Source organism: Lutra lutra, chromosome 1, assembly GCF_902655055.1.
Source record: "Lutra lutra chromosome 1, mLutLut1.2, whole genome shotgun sequence".
Classification (NCBI taxonomy): domain Eukaryota; kingdom Metazoa; phylum Chordata; class Mammalia; order Carnivora; family Mustelidae; genus Lutra; species Lutra lutra.
In genome coordinates, this window is record NC_062278.1 from 88,231,266 (window position 1) to 88,254,547 (window position 23,282).

The window sequence follows — 23,282 nt, forward strand, 5'->3', positions numbered from 1 at the left end:
GTAATAACATTCTTAGTTGTGTACACACAGTATATACCTTAAAGCCTTAAGATGCATTTATGTGCCTCAGTGTCCATATAATTTTCCACATTGGCTTGCAGGATCTCTGTACCAATTTATACCCTCAGTTACTGCCCAGCAATTCTTTTTTTTTTTAAGTTTTTATTTTAATTCCAGTTAGTTAACATATAGTGTGATATTAGTTTCAGGTGTACAATAAGTGACTCAACACTTACCTATATTATCCAGTGCTCATCACAAGTGCACTCCTTAATCCCCATCACCTATTTCACCCATCCGCCTACCCACCTCCCCTCTGGTAACCATCAGTTTCTTCTCTATAGTTAGAATGTTTCTTGGTTTGTCTTCTCTCTCTCTCTCTCTCTCTCTCTTTTTTTTTTTTACCTCTTTACTCATTTGTTTTGTTTCTTAAATTCCTTATATGAGTGAAATCAAATAGTATGTCTTTCTCTGATTTATTTCACTTAGCATAATACTCTCTAGCTCCATACATGTCATTGCAAATGGCAAGATTTCATTCTTTTATATGACTAAATAATATATCCTTTTACATGGCTGAATAATAATAATTTATACCACATCTTCTTTATCCATTTGTCGATTGATAGACACGGCTGCTTCCATGTCTTGACTATTGTAGAATGCTGCTATAAACAGAGGGATGGAGGTATCCTGTTGCATTAGTGTTTTTGTATTCTTTCAGTAAATACCTATTAGTGTGATTGCTAGATTGTGGGGTAACTCTATTTTTAACTTTTTGAGGAACCTCCACACTGTTTTCCAGAGTGGCTTCACCAGTTTGCATTCCCAGCAGCAGTGCAAGAGGGTTCCTTTTTCTCCACATCCTCACCAACACCTGTTGTTTCTTGTGTTGATTTTAACCATTCTGACAGGTGTGAGGTGATTCATTGTAGCTCTGATTCACATTTTTCTGATAGTAAATGATGTTGAGAATCTTTCCATTTGTCTGTTGACCATCTGTATGTCTTCTTTGGAGAAATGTCTGTTTATGTCTTCCAACCATTTTTTAATTGGATCACTTGTTTTTGGGGTGTTGAGTTTTATAAGTTCTTTATATATTTTGGATATTAACCATTTATCAGATATGCCATTTGCAAATATTTTCTCCCATTCCATAGTTTGCCTAGTAGTTTTTTATTGTTTCCTTTGCTATGCAGAAGCTTTTTATTTTGATGAAGTCCCAATAGTTTATTTTTGCTTTTTTTCCCTGGCCTCAGGAGACTCATCTAGAAAAAATTCCAATGGCCAATGTCGAAGAACTTACTGCCTGCATTCTCTTCCAGGATTTTTTATAGTTTCAGGTACCACATCTAGGTATTTTTTTTTTTTAAGATTTTATTTATTTGTCAGAGAGAGGGTGAGGGAGAAACCACAAGCTTTCTTGTGGAGCAGGGGTAGCAGCAGGCAGAGGGACAAGCAAGCCTCCTGTTAAGCAAGGAGCCTGACATGGAACTCAATCCCAGGACTCGGGGATCATGACCCAAGCCTAAGGAAGCCACTTAACCAACTGAGCCACCCATATGTCCTTCCCATATAGGTCTTTAATCCATTTTGAGTTTATTTTTGTATGTGATGTAAGGAGCTGGTCCAGTTTCATTCTTCCGCATGTGGCTGTCCAATTTTCCCAACATCATTTGTTAAAGAGACTGTCTTTTTTTCCACTGGATATTCTTTCCTGCTTTGTCGAAGATTGGTTGATCATATGGTCTTGGGTTCATGTCTGGGTTTTCTATTCTGTTCCATGGAGCTGCTTCGTTTTTTACTGCACAGGAGTTCTTGATTACCTGTATTGATGCCAACACAATGATATTAATTTTCTGCTTTATAGACATAATATACTTTTTCTTTGTTTACTTTTTTTTTTAAAGATTTTATTTATTTATTTGACAGAGAGAAATCACAAGTAGGCAGAGAGGCAGGCAGAGAGAGAGGAGGAAGCAGACTCCCAGCTGAGCAGAAAGCCCGATGTGGGGCTCGAACCCAGGACCTGGGATCATGACCTGAGCCGAAGGCAGCGGCTTAACCCACTGAGCCACCCAGGCGCCCTCTTTGTTTACTTTTTATTACTCTGATGATGGATGAAATTGAGGATCTCTTTACTCCCTGTTTAGTTCCGTGAAATTTGTTTATCTTTCTATTCCTATTTTCTACTAATTTCTTATAATTCCCTTGGGTATTTTTGGGGTGAGGTGTGGTATATTTTAGATATTAATCTCACCATTTTTAGATGTTGAGAATATTTTCTCTTATTTTTTAGTCCCTTTTTAAACTTTGTGGTTAAACAGAAATCTATAATTTTAATGTACTCAAATCCTTATTTTTTGCCCTAGATTTTGTGCTTTGAGATCTTTTAAAATTAACTGGTTTTACTCTAGATGTTCTTCTACTATTTTTTCCTTTTTTAAATTAAAAACTTTACATAGTTTAATCCATGTGCAGTTTTCCTTTGTATAGTATGTACATTAAAGAGTATTTTTATGTAGAATTAGCTTATCCTCCCAATATCAATCTACTAAGCAATCTGTAATTTCCCATTGCCCTGTGTTATTGTTAACATAATGTCAGATATATCAACTGCATATCAGAATTCTAAATTCTGTTCCATTTGTTTCTTCTTGTGGTATTCTTTTTTTTTTTTTAAAGATTTTATTTTTATTTATTTGACAGAGAGATCACAAGTAGGCAGAGAGGCAGGCAGAGAGAGAGGAGGAAGCAGGCTCCCCGCTGAGCAGAGAGCCCGATGCGGGGCTCGATTCCAGGACTCTGAGATCATGACCTGAGCCGAAGGCAGCGGCTTAACCCACTGAGCCACCCAGGCGCCCCGTCTTCTTGTGGTATTCTATAATATCTCTATTATTTTGTCTTTCCATATGGCTTACTGTCTGGTATAAAGAATGTACCTCTGGGGGCGCCTGGGTGGCTCAGTGGGTTAAGCCACTGCCTTCGGCTCAGGTCATGATCCCAGGTCCTGGGTTCAAGCCCCACATCGGGCTTTCTGCTCAGCAGGGAGCCTGCTTCCCTTCCTCTCTCTCTGCCTGCCTCTCTGCCTACTTGTGATTTCTCTCTGTCAAATAAATAAATAAAATCTTTAAAAAAAAAAAAGAATGTACCTCTGTTATTCTTTTTATTTTTTTTTAGTTGAATTAGTTTTTTTATAGATTTTTTTTGGTGTATTTTATATGGAGCAATGTGTTTTCCAGCTGAAATTTGAACTGTGACAGTACTGGATTTGTAGAGAAATTTTGGGCAACTGTTACTTTTTTCTATGTTAAATCATATCACTATTAAATGTTATATCTCTCCATATGTATCTCCATAGATGGTAAATCAATTATCAACACTTATTTTTCAAACAAAATGTATTTTTCCTATGAATATTACCACTCTTACTGCAATAACATAAATAACTATAAAACCTGGAAAAAAGTAAAAAAAAAGTATGAAAATAAAATAAAAATTACATTTTAAAAAAATTACATTTTTTAAAAATCCATGCAGCTGGATATAGATGTCTCTTTTTATAGACTCAAACTAATAAGGTTGTACCTTCTTATTGTTATTCTTACATTCGAAAAAACAGAGCACCTCAAACATAGTGGTTCCAATTGCAGGTTGTTTTATATGATGGTCACTATTTTTCTTTCCTTCTAACAAGTAAAAGCTAAAGTTAGTATGACATTCCATAAAAGAAAAAGTACAGGAATAAATTATGTCAAATATAGCTGGGCCAATTATAATTTGTTGATGTCCACTGTTTTATAAGCACTTGTATTCAATGTAGATGATTAGCTTAAAAGAAAAAAAAAGGAATAGCATGCATTTCTGAAATGTTAGATTAAGAATCACGTCAAAACAAATCAAAATGAAAAGGTTAGCATGTGCCATGCATGCTGTCTTCTCTAGCTGAAAATTTGTGAGGGGAAAAAAAAAAGCTAAAAGATTTGGTGTTAGATAAATTTTCAGTTTTTTAGACATATAATTGCTGTTGAGTATTAATTTCTTTTGATGAAGTGATTAAACAGTGTGACTTATAGGAAAACCATGACATTTGCAATTGATATCACATTAGAACTCTCACACTTATTTTGACATTTGAATGGGGTTTTAAATGAACAAGCTTTATTTTTTTGTTTGTTTTAAAAGACTGCCCTATAGGTATAACAAGAATCATAAAACTCTACATTGTAACTATTTACTTTTATCTAACTTTCCAGTTACTTTTCTTACTGTATAATTAAGTTTACTACTTCCCTGGGGATATAAGTCTTTTTTTTTTTTTTTTAAAGATTTTATTTATTTATTTGACAGAGAAATCACAAGTAAGCAGAGAGGCAGGCAGAGAGAGAGGAGGAAGCAGGCTCCCTGCTGAGCAGAGAGCCCGATGTGGGGCTCGAACCCAGGACCTGGGATCATGACCTGAGCCGAAGGCAGCGGCTTAACCCACTGAGCCACCCAGGCGCCCCAAGGGATATAAGTCTTAATAGCTCAAAAAATGTGTTTAGAAACTCTGTTTGAGGCTTAGAGGTTATCCTAGAGGTCCTTTTTCTTTTTTTTTTTCTTTCCTATTTTTGAGTCAAGACTGACAGCTGCTAACAGAGATAAGATGTCATTCATGGTGTGTAAAACTTTGAATAATTTTAAGTACATATTTAGTATACCATAACAGAATAGTTAACCCTTACAAAGATCACTGACTAAAGACCTACTTTAAAAAGCAAAAATTTTAAATATTTATAAGAAATATCTATAATATAGGTTCATAGACTTGATGACATAAAATATTTAAAATGATTTCTATAAAAAGAGAAAGCATAAGTCATAAAGGAAAACCCTGATTATTTGCTTACAATAAAGTGTTTTCATATTTATTTGTATTTTTGCAACATAAGACCCTACACATTAAAGGACAGGCTACAGGTGAAAAAAAATGTTTCCAAAGCACATGAGCAATGAGGTTCTGCGATCCAGAATTTACAGTTTCTATAAATCAATTAAGGCAAAAAAAAAAAAAAAAAAAAGAAAGAAAGAAAGAAAAGAAAAGCAAGGTAATAGTAGTTAATTGTAAAAGCTATAAACAGTTAACTGTAATGAAAACTAAATGGTCAGTAAATACATTATGCTCAAACTCATCACTAATTTTACTAATCAGGTTATAATTTCACACCTATAGGATATTAAAAAAAAAAGACATATCACTATTGGAATGTACTTTGAAAAATAGGAATTCTTATCTGCCGGTGAAAAGGTTGGATAACGTAGTAGTTAAGAGCAAGGGTTCTGGAGTCACTCTCTTCTGTTTCAAACCCTTTAACAATTTTTATAGTAATGAGCCTTGAGCAAGTTACTTTATCTTCCTGTGAAACAAATCTCCATGGGTCGTGCATTTCTACAAGTCTTGTGAGTGAAGCACTGACTGAACTTTGTTTACAATTATCTTTTCAAGAATATTTGTATAGTAAACAGTCTTTGAAGATAGAGATGGTGTCTCCCACTGGAGCAAAGAGCCAGCATGCTTATGGCACATTATTAAAGATTCCCTAAGCTAACTAACAATTTCTCTTCTATAAAGCAATCCACTGCATGTGCAGATATCATCTGACCCTCCTGGTGAAGCCCTGTGGAAAGAGGGTTGGGGGAGCTAGAGCAATAATTGTTGATATTCTGGCTCTTCTGTTACTATGAGCAATAAATGGTATTTCATTTAACCCAGGAGTCTCCTGTCTTTTATAAGTATCCCTGAATCTTTGGCAGTCTAACTTGTTAGCTTGTAAGTGGCATGAAATCTCAGACCTTGGCAGTTGTTTGCAAATGTTTCTTTCCTGATTTATTTTTCTTGTTTGTAGAATAAAGGGTAGTATGTGTGATATTTTCTATTCATAAGACATTATTATCTTACCTAAATTAAAAATGTGAAATATTTAGAACAGTATCATACAGAACTACTCAATCTGTTTTTGTGTATACAAAATTCAAAATACTATAAAGAATTAGTTTATATTTTATGACTGTACACATATATAAAAATAGAATTTGGAAATATGTAATAAGAGACTCCAGATCAATTGTAGTTATTAATTCTGGGGAGGTAAGAAGGCAAGTAGGATTAAGAAATTTACACAGGATGCTTCAACTCTATTCTGTTTTAGTATCTTAAAAAGTGTCTCTGAAACAAATATAAAATATATATTAAGATTTTAAAAGATTAGATATTATTACATACATTATTTTGCATTTTATTATTATTCATACTTGCCTATATATTTTAAATACTTTATAGAAATAAAATTTAAAAATATGTGCGAGACCCAGTTATTTTCAATGATGATTTTAAGGCTTCAGAGTTGTCATGCTATTATGTGAAAAAGCATATTTAGAAAGTGTTTTCTATTTATTTGAAATATAACCTTAACAGCTATGACTATTGTATCTACTTTTTCCACTTCCCTATCTTTAGGCATGATTTTTTTTTCCTGGCACTTTATTAATGTGTTACATTATGTTGTGGTTTTAAAGAAGTGAGACTTGGTAAAGTCTCAAAGCTACATCACAGGGACCTTACAACTTCTATCCTGTTTGCTGGAGTATTCACTTTTGGAACACTGAACCACCATGGAAAAAGTCAAATGTGTCCAAAGTAACCTTACTGTGAGTCCAGGTGTTTTGGGTGACCCCAGCCCAGTGCTGGGCAAGTGAGAGAAAAAAACCTCCATTTAATTCTTGCCCTCCGCCATTTGGTTATCCTCCCCCTCCCACCTGAGGTATTTGACTATAGCAGTGACAAGCCATCCCCACTGTGCCATCTTGTAATTCCTGAGAGCATAATATATTGGTTATTGTCACCCACAAATGTTGGGTAAGTTTGTATACGGTGATAGATAACGGGAGCTAGCTCCTCTTAAAAATACCTAGTTTGATGGTTACAGTGATGGTGGAGCTTAGCTGAGGACACAAGCAATTTAAATGTTTTCAGCATTTGTTCAGATGTCCAGAGTATAAAAAGACTCTTGCACACAGTAAGAAGCAAAAAGGATGGTTAAGAAGAAAAAGAAATGAAACTAAGAAACAGAAAACAAATGCAAAGTGATGTTAAACATGTTAATGAAGTTTGGTATATATATATATATCAAGAAAAAAATGAGAATGTTTTCATATCAACGATTCTAAAACCAAGATCATAACTGAAATGTGTCAGCATTTAATTTAAGGCCACAACACAAGCAGGATAATTTATTTTATCGATTAGAGATGAATCAGATTTTATTTCCTTTTTTCTTGAAATTTTATGAGAATACTGTAGGGACTTAAATTTTATATATAAAAATTTTATATATGTATGATTTGGGTATAATGAAATATATAATATATATTATCAATATATAAAACTATATATATTAATATACATATATAGTATCTATATGTGTCACACACACATATACATACATACATATATGTATATATATATATATAGTGGCTAGTTAGTGACACCCATTCTATGAGTTTTCCAGGCTAAAAATCTTTACAAAGCAGCTGCTGAAATTTGAGAACTTCCATCATTTCATCTATCTTTTTTTTAATTCCTAGACAAATTTTATAGAATTATCCATTTTTCTTTTGGGATAATCCAAATTATTTTCTGAAAAAAAAAATTGTCCTGCTCATAAAATCTTCTTCTTTTTAGGTATATATTTTGATTAGGTATTTCATTTTATTTTAAAACATGACTAAAAAGAGGACAACTCTATTCTTTTCCATTGATTTCAGTATTCATCAATCACAAAGAATGTTGGTTCTCTAGAACCTTATCAGAAATTATAATTCTACACTCTCTGCAGCGAACTTTTATCCAAAACTGTATGTGAGAAATAACTTTATGGAAGTTTTCCCAAAGAATAAGCAGCATATTTATTTCTCTGGATGAGTGTTTTTGAAATTCAGGTTTAAAGATCAATTGCTAATAACCACTTTGGGTGTTGGTGGAAAATAAAACCAAAACTGCAGATTTGTGAGACCTATCACAGGTCTCCAAGTAACCTTCATTTTTCATAGATTGGCTGGGCAACTCACATACATGCACTAACTAATTTGAAATTTATCTTGAATCAAATTGATTTAAAAAGATTTATATATCTTTATCATTTTATATTGAATGCCTGCTAAATTGTGTTCCCCATGGCTTCATTTTCTCAGCTTTCTTTCAGCAAAGTTTTAAGATAGAGCCATATTAAATTTCATATCATAGTTGTATTTTAAGCTGTTGTTGCAGTTATTGGGTAATGCATAATAAAGACTTATAAGAGAAATGTCCCCTAAACTTTATTACTAGCAAAAGATGTGTTTCTTCTGAGAAATTAGTTATCTCATGGTGTCATGGAGATTTATTCTTTGCCATTTGCTTTCTTTCTTTTTTTTTAAGGACAAACCTTCCAAAAGGTACTTCATTTAAAAAACAAAACAAAACAACAAACTTTATTGTGTTATGTTAGTCACCATACAGTATGTCATTTTTTTTTTCTTTTTTGTCATTGGTTTTTGATGTAATGTTCCAGGATTCATTGTTTATGTATAACACCCAGTGCTCCATGCAATATGTGCCCTCCTTAACACCTACCACCAGACTCACCCATCCCCCCACCCCCTTCCCCTCTAAAATCCTCAGTTTCTCAGAGTCCACAGTCTCTCATGCTTCATCTCCCCTCCAATCCCCCCACTTCACTTTTCCTTTCCTTCTCCTAATGTCCTCCATGTTGTTCCTTATGTTCCACAAGTAAGTGAAAACATAAGATAATTGACTTTCTCTGCTTGACTTATTTCACTCAGCATAAACTCCTCCAGTCCCTTCCATGTTGATACAAAATTTGGGTATTCATCTTTTCTTATGGCTGAGTAATATTCCATTATATATATGGACCACTTCTTCTTTATCCGTTCTTCTGTTTAAGGCATCTCCGCTCTTTCCACCATTTGGTGACTGTGGACATTGCTGTTATGAACATTGGAGTACAAATGGCCCTTCTTTTCACTACATCTATATCTTTGGGTTAAATACCCAGCAGTGCAATTGCTGGGTCATAGGGTAGCTCTATTTTTTATTTTTTGAGGAATCTCCATACTGTTTTCCAAAGTGGCTGCACCAACTTGCATTCCCACCAACAGAGTAAGAAGTTTCCCCTTTCGCCACATCCTCTCCAACATTTGTTTTTTCTTGTCTTGTCAATTTTGGCCATTTTCACTGGTGTCAGGTGGTATCTCAGTATTGTTTTGATTTAAATTTCCTGATGACTAGTGATGATGAACATTTTATCATGTGTCTGTTAGTCGTTTGTATGTATTCATTGGAGAAGTGTCTGTTCATGTCTTCTGCCCATTTTTTCACTTGATTATCTGTTTTTTGGGTATTGAGTTTGAGAAGTTCATTATAGATCTTGGATATTAGCCCATTGTCTGTAGTGTCATTTCCAAATATCTTCTCTTATTCCATTTACTTTTACCACTGACCCCATTTAAAAAATTTGTACAAGACATTTTGTTCTATTACAATTCTTATTTAATACTCAAATTCTATTTTTCCATTGTCACAAATGGTTCTCTAATCTTATGTCATTAAAATTAACATTATCAGCTTCTTTAAGTTCTCTTTTGCAGTAGTTTAAGTAAGATGGGAAGAAAGTAGAAGGGAAGGAAGAAAGGGAAAGCAGGAAGGACAAAGGAAGGAAAGCTTTAGAACATTAGGTCTAGTTTTGCTTACTACTCCATACAAAAATGTGGACAAAGTACACAGCATTAAGAGAAAATCACATAAATAATTGAAGGAATTAAAGAAAATTATTAGAAAGGACAAGAGAAATCAGGGAAACATAGGGAAGAGAAAACTAATAGATAACTTGCTTTCTACCTTTCAACATGTAGAAGTTTTTGAGAAGTCTCCTAATCTTTTATATGCTGTATCTGTGACCTTGGGAGCTCAAATAGAAGGAAATCAGGAAAGATGGGTCAGTGATGACAATGAGTAGAATTATAATGTAGGTGAAGACTTTGAACTAAGAAAAGTCTCAAGAAATACAGTAGAATTTTTTTTACCTGGCTGCTAACAGTGAGTGGAAACTTATATGATACCGGGGTAAAAAATGGGGCTTTCCCCATGAGATTGGAAAGGAAGAATGATATTGTGAGAATTATAATTTATCTGCCTTTGTTTTTTTCTCCTGTCCATGTGCTGAGATAGTGGAAACCCGAAGGTGGAGAATCAGGCTCTAGAAAATGCCAGGAGTGCTAGGTCCTGGAGGAGAATGCAGGTACCTGTAAGGATGGGGGAATGGGAACAGTCTGTGAAAAGGAAGGAAGATGTGGAGAAATTTGCTGACTTTATAAACTTGCATAGCAATATTCTGAAAGCAGATCTGTGGTGTATAGGAATAGAAAATGTCAGGGAGAGAACAAATTGTGTGGTACAAGAGAAGGACAAGTTTAAGAAAATAAAGTGCCTGCAATTATGACAAGTAACCAAAGAGATGAGGTAACCAAGATGCAGATAGAATTAAGTTGTCTATGAGGTTTGGGATAAAACTTTGTAGTAAATGTATTTTTGGTGCTAGGACTGTTGTGAGTTTGAAGATGTCACACAGGGGCTGATTGGCATGTCACTCTCTCCTTCCTGATGGCTCCTTTAAGACTAAGACCAGCTTTGGGAACATTGTGTTAGCCTCCTTCCAGCCCATTGGTGATTAATGGACTTGAGTTGATCTTACTGCTGAGGGAAAGTTAACCTGTATATATATATATATATATATATATATATACACACACATACCTATACATGAGTATATACATACCTATACATGAGTAAGATATATGAACCATTAATTTATTATAGCATGGGAAATAATGGATCATTTATTATAATTTAGCAAAGACTACTTTGTTCTTACTATATGCAGATAACTAGGTTGAGCTCTAAGACTGATACCTAAAGCAACAGTTTTAAAAATTGCTAGAAATCCAAAACTTAGACTTATACACAAGTAAGAGTCACTAAGACCTGAAAGAAGGTCTTAGAGGCCTTCATAAAATAATAAATAAAGGGATTAATAAAATGCTAGAACTGTATCTGTCTTTTTGGAGGCTATTTCAGTGATACTGCAGTATCATTTTACTTCTTGACTTTTGACCAAGTGTGTTAGTCATTTCAAGCTGCTATAACAAAATACCACAGACTGTTGATTAAACAATGGAAGTATGTTCTTTGCAGTTCAGGAGGCTAGAAGTCTTCAGACTTCCAGACATACAGGGTGCCAGCATGGTCACGTTCTGGTGCTGTGCCTCTTCCTGGTTTACAGATGAAAGCCTTACTGTATCTTCATGTGGGGTTGGAGAGAGAAATCTCTCTTCTTTCTCTTCCCACATAAGGGCTTCACCAATATGACCTATATACCATCACACCCATGGCCATATACCATCACACTGGGGACTGGGGTTTAAACATATGAATTTGGAGGGAAAACAAACATTTAGTCCATTATTTAGTGCAATGAGCACTTAATTATTTTGATCGCCAAAATTTCAAACTTCACTGTAATGAAGCTGTCCTATAATATAACTTTTGTCAAGTCTTTGTTGTTTGTATTTATTATAACAATAACATTATTAAGTTGTATCTATGTTAAATATAATTATATATTTTATAAATATAATAAAAATAGTAACAAAATAAAATGATACAATTTAAATAAAATGAAATAATAAAATCACTCTAAAATTCAATATCATGTACATATTTTTGTAAACTCAGAGGGTATCTTCACCTAAAAATGTTCAAGACCAAAATAGAAGAGGTACCTGGGTGACTCAATCAGTTCAGCCTCTGACTCTTGATTTCGGCTCGGGTCATGATCTCAAAGTCATGGGATGGAGCCCCATGTCAAGTCTGCTTCATAATCTTTCTTCCTCCCCCTCTACCTTTTTCTCTTACATGCACAAGTTCTCTCTCTGTCTCTCAGATAAACAAAATCTTGAAAAACCCATCAATATAAGAATATTCATAGAATATTGATCAAGTGATAGCACTGACAAGTATGACAAAAATGACATACTATTAACTAGTGAGGTGCAAAATGGCTTCCAGTTCTGAAGGGAGGTAATGAGGCTGATAGAGAGAGGCAGACGGGAAGGGCCCCCACTCTCCAGGCACATACATAGACACGCACATTACTCTTTCTTCTCCTTGCTAGATTTGTAAGCACCTGGACATCAGAATACTGGTAACTGCAGAAGAGTAAATAGCAAAATAGAATTTAAATTGTTATGTAATAACTCTAAGCACATCTGTTCTAGATCAGTTTCTCAAAGATACATTTCATTAAAATCAGTCTCGCCAGCCATTGTCATTTAGTCACTGACTCTCTATCACTCCTCTGCTACCTTCTTGACAGGATTCTGACAAGATCCAGAAGGTCACTTAAGCTATTTGCTACTCTTTTCCATTAATGGTTTATTAAGTAGACAAGGCTATATATATTCTTTTCAATTACATGTTTCCAGCCAAAACTAGCTCTGCAGAATGGTAAATTTCCTCCTAAATCATTTTAAAACTATCAAGTATCTTCTTCCCTATCTCAGAAAGAATATGCATACTGATGTTTTGAGTTACTTCTATACATAATTTTGGTTATATTAACTACACTGGACTGGATAAATCCTTTATTTCTGATAAAATCAGCATTCTTTTCAGTTTTTTTTTTTCACCTTATTTGAAAATGTTATCTTTTTTTCATTTTTCCTTCCAAGACTTTTTTCTTTTTCCTCTCAGGGCTTGATTTAGAATGTCTCTCTTTTTGTTAATTATACTCAGTAGAAGTCACTAAAATCTCTCTCTCAGTTAACATCCAATTAACTAAATGGCTATAGAGGTAAACTCCCTCTGAGGCATAATCAGCATATTCATGACTTGTTTTCCTTCATCCTGCTTGTCCTACAGTATTTCTCTCAGAGTAGAGCCAACATTTCTCTACGGTTTAGTTCCAGGAGGTTTTACTCTTCTCACTGCCCCAGTCAGAGGGCTTTCCCTATTATCAAAAGGAGGGCCGCTTGCCATCAACATATTTTTTAGAAACGGATTTTTAAAGTATGGGATTGATGGAAACTGGGGTATATACAATGGCCTTTAATAAGTATGAATCCTTTGAAAGTACATACTAGGGCAGGTTTAACTATAAATTTCTAGGCAGAGTATCTGTAGATTTTTATCAAGTTCTCAACAAATCTACAGTCTTCCCAAATTTAAATACTCTAAAGAGATGCACAATTCTTGTATCTGCCTATTTACTAGAAGACATGAGGAACATGTGTAAGTATATATTTTTCAGCAAAATAGCCAATGAAATCCATACCTGATTTAGATTTTTGTGTATCATCACCAGGCCTTCATTCCCTAAGATTAGTTGAAAATGGCCAATAACTTCTAGCCTTTACTTGCCGTCTAGCACATTGGCTGGGAGTTCATGCTAATATGTACACACAGCTACATTCATACCTATACATACACCACAAAAAGATTTAGCCTGGCACTACAAATATACCTACAGTGGTATACTCTGTTGATTCTTGTATGTCTATCATTTTGTAAATTCTATTTCAAAATACTCTGTGGTAAAAAATTATCATACTCATGGTAACATGACTTTTGTTTCTTTATTTCAGATGAACACACTCTTTGTCCTTGATAAATGTTTTGCTTATGTTGGTTTTCCTTTTTTGTTTGTTTGTTTGTTTCAAAGGATTGAATTTCACTCAATGTATCCATACAACAAATAGGCAATATTTAGTAAACTTTTGTACCAAAAGACATGAACAGACTTGGGCCAGATAAAAAAGTAAACTGATGCAAAAGATATAAGAGAAAATTAATACAGAATGTTTAATAATATTAAATTTTGGGACACATTACATTCGTTTAAAATGAAGCTGCCAGGAAGCAGCTTGTTTATTTTGCAGAAGTTGTGAGTCTATAAATATGGCAAATGATGTCCATGTGAAAACAAAATATCCTGCCGAATTAAAAATCACTCTTTGCTTAGCAAAAATGACTGACTGGTTGTGCCCAAATGTGGTAGCTTTTTTTTATTATCCACAAAAACTGTCATTTATTTCATATAATTTTATGTATTAAATCTCATTGTAACATTTTGGGAAATCTAGTTGTGTTTTTCCTCTCTGCTTGGTAAGTGAGAGTCAAAAAAAAAAAAACAGCATTAAGGAAAATTCACCTTTGCCTTCGTAGTCTGGTGGCTGGCAGGTCAGTGGAGAATTATCCTCCTGGTAGACTAAGCACATTTTAAGATCAGGAGAAAAAGAGTCACAAAGTGGTGCACACAAAAGAAAGAGGGAAAGAATAAAAAGTCAGCCTCAGAGGACGCCTGGGTGGCTCAGTGGGTTAAGCCTCTGCCTTCGGCTCAGGTCATGATCTCAGGGTCTTGGGATCGAGCCCCGCATTTGAGCTCTCTGCTCAGCAGTGAGCCTGCTTCCTCCTCTCTCTCTCTCTGCCTGCCTCTTGGCCTACTTGTGATCTCTCTCTCTCTCTGTCAAATAAATAAACAAAATCTTAAAAAAAAAAAGTCAGCCTCAGTGAACTTACTTTAGAATATATGTGTATTATTTTTCATTATTTAAGATAATTGGTGGGTTTGCAAGGAGGGGATGTGCCATAATGTATTTACTGCTTGGACTCTTGGATAGACACCTGGACACCTGGATGGTGTCTATTCAAATTTAGATATTTCTTTCTTAGGGTGAAATTCATTTTTTAAAACGTTAACTATATGTTTTTACTTTTAAGTTATTGGAGGTTATTTATATTAAATGAAGAATGCATGTATTCAGCAGGTAAATTGGATATAAAGGAATACTTACACAAAACTGCTTGGGTTTAATTATGACCATGGCTCCATTTTCACTGAGGCATGGCTATTATTCCAACAAGACTTTCTTAACTTTGAGTGTCACTACTTTTCCTCTTACTCCACTGTCATTGTCTCTCCATTTCCCCTTTGGTTTTGCAGAGGATTCTCATACTCCATCCTTGTTTCACCTAATCTCATGGGATTTGCCAGAATCTGGATTAAGGATAGAATGACAATGTGAGAACATCCTAGCTGATAATGATTCACCTTCCTAGCCACACCTATCTTGAATGGGAAAACTATCACAGCTCGCTCAACATCCAGTGTCCGAGTACTATACCTGGTATGGACTTTATTAACTTTGCTGAAAATCTATAGACACAGATCTCCTTCCTCTTTTCTAAGCACTTGCTGCCTTGCATCTCTTCTGCCTTAGAACCCACAGTGAACACTACTTTTTAGCATAAATTGTTGTACTACCTCAACCTGATTCTTCTGCTGCTATAGCCCCTCTCTGGCTTTTGTATTTGAGGTCTACAAGTAGCTGTCTATTTCAGGCTGCTTGCTCTGTTAAAGAGCTCTTTCCACAATCTGTCTTAGGTGGTGTTGGGGTCTGTTAAGGCTACATTCTCTACTTAAATAGCTATTGAGCACTTAGTGTATTCCAGATGGTATGATGATGGGTGCTATGAATAAAATAATAGACATGACAGACATACTCCTTGCCCTTGTGAAGCTTTCAGTCAGGTAGAACTGATAATATTCTGAAGATATCTTTTTTTTCATCAGGGGATATCTTTGTTTCCTTAGGGAAACTTTCAACTCTTGGTCTTGCTCCTAGGCAAGAAAAAAAAAATCAAATATGTATTTTTGGTATTTTTTGTCACTTTTCATCAAATATGTACTGTACATTCCTTGAGTTCAAAATGCCTCCAGTCTAGGAACACTGGTGTACATTACTGTGGTAGAATTTTAAATGTGCAAACAGCATTCTCCCCTGTATTTGAATCCAAATCATTAATTGCAAGTGCGTTATCCATTCTGTTCTCATGCTGCCATTCCTGTACAGGTCCACAGTGTGGACAACTTGATGGTGGGAATCAATTGTGAGATAATAATGTGGTCAACCAGTAATCAATATCCTTAGTGGAGAGTTTATTCTCACTCTAGTCTCATTAACAGTTATTACAGACTGCAGATTTTGCTTGGTAAACATTTCTCAAATCCATCACTTTCCCCTCCATTCTTCCCTTATCTTCATGTTCAGGCTTGGCTGGCAGTAGTTCCAATATATACACTTTTATCCCTTACAATCATTGTTTACTTATTTAACATCATAATTTAAATGCAGTTTAAGGCATAGTATTCCATGTATAACATTCTTCTGTCAGTCTTCCCAATGTTCACAGGATTAAGTCCAAGCTGCTTCACACAACTTGTGTTCTTGCCTTTGGTCCTGGACCCCATCTGTCTCCTTTGGTCAATGCCCACTAGAAAAGACCTCCAGGAACAGTGTTGCAGTCAAAGAAGCTGGTTTTATTAGTACTACAGTAAGGAGCACTGTGCACCATGGGACATAGGACATCTCACTAAGAAGGTTTAAGAAGAGACTGGTTGATTTATTTTATGTAATTTGAAGGAAGGTTTGTGAAAGCAGGAGGTTTGCTCTGCTCTGGGTGCTGGCAGGAAGTAGGCTAAATATGCGACTGAGTATATTAAGGACCATTCTTTTCTCATATCTAGGAGGTTGAAGGAAAGGATAGGGACTAAAGCTGCAATTAGTTGAGAAGCAACAGTCACTCGTGTTAGGAAAGGAGGACATTTGGCCATTTTTGTGGTTTACAGTGTCCTCACTTCTGTCTCTGCGCATGCATTTAGTTGCTGTGTCTCCTTACGCTCCTGTTAGCTGCGACAGCTTCTCATATTTTCCTTGTTTTTGATGACCTTGATGGTTTTGAGGAGTACTGGCCATGTATTTTGTAGGACACCCCTGTACTGAAGATTATTTTATAAGTAGACAGGGATTGTTTTAGGGAGGAAGAACTTAGATGTAAAGTGCCATTTCTATCACATTATGCATGAGAATATACAGTCAATACAAGTAATCATGGCTGATATTGACTGGCTGAGTTGGTGAATGTCAGCTTTCTCCACTGTAGGGTTACCCCCCACTTTTTCTTTACTAAACTCTTTGCGAAGAAGTCACTATGAACAGTTCACACTTAAGAGTGACTATTTATGCTCACTTTCCTTGTGGACAGAGTATCTACTTTTTTTTTTTTTTTTTGAATTCTTAGGCAAAGGAAATTGATCTATTCTCCCTCCTTTATCTTCTTCTTTAGTCATTTGCTTATGTCAGTATGGGTTCATGTATACTTATTTTGTACTTCAGGCTATAATCCCATATTACTTTATTTTATCAATTTCCTATTCAAATTGTTCTAGCTTTGGCCACTGGGAGCTTTTATAATTAACTCCTGTGCCCCTCTGACATGCCCCCATCAGTTTTTTCTTCTTATTGAGCACCTCCTCACCTTCTGGCTCCCTGAGATTCTGTAGTCTCTTATATATTTCCTGCACCAGGAAAATGTATTTCTTACAACCAATTCTTTGTCTTTAGGAGGCTGGTTCTGTTTTGCTGGAGAAGGGTATTAGGATCTGGGCTCTAGTTGTGCTCCTACTAGGGTATCAGGCCTTTTCAGTTATCAGAGCAAAGAAACATATATGTCTATGTGTGTGTGTGTGTGTGTGTGTGTGTGTGTATTTATATTTATATATATTTAAATATATTTATATTTAAATAAATTAAATTTAAATATATTTCTATTTATATATAAATATGTGTATATATTTATATATATATACACACATAGACATATATGTGTATATATGTCTATATATATAAAATGCACATATTTTATATATATATATAACCACCTTTAACCCTATTAAACTAAACAGGAGTTCATATTAATGTTTCCAACCCTAATCCATTACTACATGATTCAATCTAACCTCCTCCCTTGCATATTTAAAAATTTTACTCCTACTGTGAGATACCTGGCTCCAAAACCTGTCACACATTTACTTAATTTTTTACTTGCAGTATATATGGATAGCAGAATCTGAATTCTTAATCCATACTCCCATGGGAAACAAATTAAACAACTAGAGTACAGTTAGGTATAGTTTCTTTGCCTTCACTCTCAGAGATTCCACACACTTTCCAGTTACTTGGGTTAGTGCCTTTTTCTTCCATTTCTTTCACTGAGAGAGTTTCATACATTTTCTTTTCTTTTTGTTATACATCTCCTTAATTATGTAAAGATAAGACAATGATGACAGTCAGTTTTCCTTTTTCATAATAGATATGTTCTATTCAGTCACTGCCAACACTGAATTAGCTAGTAGGAAACCATTGTTCCTAGAGGAAATATGGGGTTAGGTCCCTGTGAGCATCTGGTTACAACATATTCATTAACTTATCAATATTACCTATTTTATGTATGTTTCTGTTGAAAATATCTTATTCAGTATATATTGTTGATTCATTAAATTGAACTCAGGGATGACAACATTTAACTCCTGCCTGAATAAAGCTTATCTAACATGCATATTTTCTCCATGGGGCACATCAGCTCTTTCTTGTGCTTAGGAACACTAAACTGCACTTTAGCACTATGCTGAGGGGCTAGCTTAAACAGAGAAGTCATCTAAAGAAAGCATAAAAATACAAAAAGCATAACACAGAATAGACTCAAAAGGACACCTGTTTTCAGTATGAGAGCTGAACCAAGAAATCCGTGCCTCCATGTTTTGTTACGATTTTTCACCTTCTTTTTTGTTAAAGTTTTTATTTTAATTCTAATTAGTTAACATACAGTGTTATATTAGTTTCAGGTGTATAGTATAGTGATTCAAAAATTCCATACACCACCCAATGCTCATCATGACAAGTGCACTCTTTAATCACCATCACCTGTTTCACCCATCCCCCTGCTCAACTCCCCTCCAGTATCTCCCAGTTTGTTTTATACAGTTAGGAGTCTGTTTCATGGTTTGCCTCTCTCTCTCTTTTTCCCCTATGTTCACCTATTCTGTTTCTTAAATTCCACATGAATGAAATTGTATAGTATTTGTCTTTCTGTGAATGATTTATTTTGCTGCTTCACCCATTTTATCTACTTCCTCATCCCAAACTCTGCCTTAGGTAACAAACAGTCTATTCTCCATGAACTGGTATTTCTGTTTTGTTCTTAGATTCCACATATAAGTAAAATCATATGGTATTTATTTTTTTTCTGTTTGACTTATCTCACTTACTGGCTTAATGCCCTTATTTCACTTAATGTCCTCAAGGTCCATCCATGTTGTTATAAATGTCTCCTTGTTTGACCTCAGTTGGGAATGTGAGTGTTAGATGACTCAGATTATTTCCAACTCTGTGTATGTCCATGAAAGACTGTGAAAATGCCAAGAGTAAGGATTTGGATATTACAAATAAGTTTTTTTAAAGATTTATTTATGTATTTATTTATTTATTTGAGAGAGAGACAGTGAATGAGAGAGAGCACAGGAGTGGGCAGGGTCATAGGGAGAAGCAGATTCCCCGCCAAGCAGGGAGCCTGACATGGAGCTTAATCCTAGGACTTCAGGATCATGACAAGAGCCAAAGGCAGATGCCCAACTGACTGAGCCACCCAGGCACCCCACACATAAGTTCTAGTGAGGAGGCTAATTCACAAATAAAAAATCTGTGAATAATGAGAAACAACTATATAAAGCATAAGTGACCCATATAATATACAAATTCTACTAAACCTGATGTAAAATAATTTTATACATATTAGCAATAAAGTATGCAAAATGATATGTATGCTTTGCAAATCTGAACAGCTCTTTCTTAAAAGTAAATTTTCTATGTTTTCAAAAGTAGAAAAAGCTTGAGATAATAATAAAACAGTTCTCCATTAAAAAGATCAGTGAATAAATGACCAAGTATAGTTAATCACTTGTGAGAGAAGCAGAGTGATAGTTATAAAGGGAGGAAAAAGTTTAATAAAATAAAATAAAATACCACTAAGGAATATGTCTATTTGGTAAAAACATCATTGGTGAAAAATACTGTAAAATTAAATGCTAAATCTTGCCACATGAACTATATGTTATAAGAATTTGAAAGAGGTGGGATCCATGAGATTTAGAGATATCAGAGAGGGTTTGGAGATAATGATTTGAGGTGGGATAGAAGGATCTAAATGGATCGAAAGAACTTTCAAGCTCTAGTAATAATGGGAAAAATAAGGCAGAGGCTTGGAAGTCATGGAGATGTTTATGAATCATGAATAGAATGAAACTAAGGAATTGAAACTAGAGAATTTGTTTATGAGACCAAAAATAATAAATCAGGGAAGAGGGTGCAAAATCAGATTCTACCTAACCTTAAAGTCACATAGGAATTTCAACTGTACTCAGTAATAATTACAATGGCTAACATCTATTGAGTACTCTATACCAGGAAAGAGCTAAAAGCGTCTCATGCATTGTCTCATTTTTTTCCCTTCACAATGACTCTGTGTGGATAAGAATTATTATTTTGCTTGTTTTATAGGTAAGGAAACTAAAGTTTGATGAAGAATAAGAAGGAAATGTGCTTAGAAGGAAGTAACACTAGTACAAACTTTAGGGTTAATCACTGAATAGATATGAAATAAGGAAATTGAAACCTCTTTTACATTAATAGAAGAACAGTTTGACCAGAGCAGCACTTAGTAGTCTACAGCTAATTATTTCCCAATACTGAGAAACTGCCTTTTGAGAACTCTACCCACTGCTCTATGAATTATAAAATTTTCAGTCTGGCTAATGCCCCAGAGCAGGGGAAAGAACCTGTTGAGGCAATTAGAGAGGAATTAATTAGTTCTACACTAGGGACTGCATGAACCCCCCCTCCCCACTCTGCAACATATTATAAAAGCAAGACCTGAGTTAAGCTGTCTCTGAGCAACTTAACTGCAACCCAGAATGAAGCTAAAGAGTGTTTTTCAGAATACAAAAATATTCAGCAACTAAAAATGTAAAGTTTACAATTTCTGGTATCCAATCAAAGATTGTCAGGCATACAAAAAACATGACCTATAGTGACAAGAAGAATCAACCAATTGGAATGCACCCAAAACTGTCACAGCTGTTAGAATTAGCAGGCAAGGACATTAAAACAATTTTAACTGATAGCTATATAAAAACACAGAAGTGAAGTGGAGTCAATTAACCTTAAAAGATGGTTATCAAAGAGATGAGGTAATTAGTTCTTGGACTAGAGCCCCAGTATTAGAAAACAGTATGATCAGGTGATTGTGAAAACCAACACAGAGGTGGGAAAATATAAAGAAATTCTTACAGGACTGTGTAGGAGAGACAAAAATGTAGAAAAAGCTGTCAAATTTGGAGTCATTCCAAATGAGTCTCAGTCTCTGTCATTTATGACTTTTTTTTTTACTTTGGGCAAAATACTAACCACTGTGAGTCTCAGTTTCCTTATTTGTAATATAGTAATAATAATGATGCCACATTGGTATCAACGTGCTTTAATCAATGACACACTACATATATGACACATATGCATAGCACGCATATACATTTATACTTATGCACCTCAGATGTACACTCAAACACACACACATATGTATATCCCCATGAGTTTGATATGTGATATGTTCATAAACATGGCAAATGGGTTTACATAGGTCAATGTCATGAGATGCTGAAAGAATAGAGCATCATTTTTTTCATCAGCACTGAAAGACCTATTACTTAGAAATGTTTTATAAAGTGTATACTGCTAAGCAACAGAACTCTCAGATTTGTGTTCAGGACCTGTGGTGAACACAAGGGCTTTCAAAATCGAAGGATAATAGAATGTTCACTTTGCAGCTTACAAATAAAAATGGGTTCAGGGAAGCAAGAATGTTATCCAAGTTAGAGAAAGAACTCTTGTGAACCCCTGCAGGCTGTCAGGATTATGACAGTGGAAGACTTAAGAATGTGTTTATGAATGAAGGAAAGACTTTATGAAAGAAAGGAATAAGACTTGCTCACTTTAGTGGTAAGATCACAAAGGGGTTATCAGAGTATGAAGAAATATGATTAAAAAGAACCAAAAAACAACTCTAAAAAGTTGGATTGTGAATTTCAGCTATGTTTTCAGTTTTTGAGTTCTGAAGAAAATCACGAAAGAGCTTGGCTCTTGGAGATAGGTGAGTAAGGCAGATCTTACTGGGTACACTCATTGCTGTGTTTATAGTTCTTTACAGAAAGAAGCATTGTACAGTGACTTTATAATTGTCCAGCCTTCAGGGGATTTGTAAAAACATACCAATGAACATTTTTGGTGGGAGAGATTGGCTGTATAAAGACATGAGTAGGATAAATCAGTATTTTCTTCTGACTTGTGATTTTATTCCTTCCAATAGAAACATAATTTTAATGAGATACTTGAAACAAAGATTAGCTAAAAGGCATAATACTGTATACATCTCAAAATTTCCCAATGAATTTGAATTTTCATCCTACATACAGATTTGATTAAATAATGAAATTCAAAAGTAAACCAAGTATCTTACAATCACAACATAAATAATTATACAGGCTGCCACACTTGGTAGAATATTGGCTTCTTTTAAGAACACATTTTGTTTTCTGTAATTGATACACTCCTCCCTTCTTTTTCTCTCTGTGTATATATGTATCAAAGAAAATGATTTTGATAAGAATACCATGATTGGATGCAAATGTCTCTGCCATATTCAGGATCTTGTTATTTATGATAATATCACTAGGGAAGGGAGGATCTGGATTCTGTAGCTTGGCTTTAATGCTGGTCCTGACTTTTTAATTTAAACGTGTAGATTGATATGAAGCAAGAAAATGAAAGCTTAACTGGGTCTTATAATTCCTTCTTCATCTATGAATCTTTTTTCTGATGTGCTTCAGAATTTTTCTCTACTGATTTATTGATTGATTGATTAATTTACTTTTACAGTAAGTAAAAGAGTATTGTAAGCATTCTGAATCCCCAAGATGAGCACTTTGCGACTGAGTACTGCCATGTGATTGTAGGGCTGTATTTGTGATTGTCTTTCTTGTTGCACATTGGGAATGAGGAACTATTAACATGACGGTATCTAAGATGTAATGTGTTGCTTCTCAAAATGGAATCTTCACATACACCAGGATCTATTAAGGCATTTTGGCAATCAGTGAGTTCTCAGTTTCTTTACTACACGCCTATAACATACACACATGCACGCACACACATTCACCCATCACCCCACCTCCTCCAATGCATAC